Raw genomic sequence first — 827 nt, forward strand, 5'->3', positions numbered from 1 at the left:
GGATAGTACAAGGTGGGAGGGGGGGGAAAGGGGACCCGTCAACGGGTAGCGCGGCATCTCACGTGGTGTTGGTGCAAGGCGCAGGGAGACGAAAGCGTACGTCCATGTGCAATCCAAGCCAGTTGACATTGGCTGTGAAGGAGCAAGTGGCAAACACATGTTGGTTTAGCAACTGGGATGATGCGTGTACATTTCAAGCAGGTTTCATCACGCTTTGGATAGATGGATGGGTGGATGCATCATGGATGGATGGATGGATGGATGGATGGAGCTTGCACGTTTTGATTTGCTAGCTACAAAATTGGAACGTGTATGGGGGAAAAAGAGACCCGTCATCTGTCCAGCTCAACACCTGATGCAGTGGAGCGCTTACGAAATGAAGCTACGGACAGGCGAGATGCCGTACATACTTTGGTTAAGAAATAAAAAAGAAAACACACACTTGGGTATTTGACAAAACAAAAGCGACCGATGCCACACTCCAGCACTTGGAGGGGATGAACAAGGAAATTTTTTTTTCGTGCGTCCATGATTTGCAAGAATGGGGGGGGGCCATTTGACCATGCCTTTCTATGGTGGTGTATCTGGCCTGGTTCCTTGATTTTGTGTAGGTTTTGTTGGGAGAGTGGTGGTGGTGAGGATGAACGCCGTCGATGCTCCTTGTAGTGGCCAAAAAGGGAAATGATAAACTCCGTGGTGAAATACCCAAATGGAAAAAAAAACTGGGCAATGTGACTATTGGTTTCGTGTTCGTGTCTGGGCGGCCTATTTGGGATGTTTTGGCAGAGGCGGCGCCGGCGCTTGTTGTTGATGGTGGCTGCTAAAGT

This window comes from Exserohilum turcica (genome assembly GCF_000359705.1).
Source record: "Exserohilum turcica Et28A unplaced genomic scaffold SETTUscaffold_11, whole genome shotgun sequence".
NCBI lineage: Eukaryota > Fungi > Ascomycota > Dothideomycetes > Pleosporales > Pleosporaceae > Exserohilum > Exserohilum turcicum.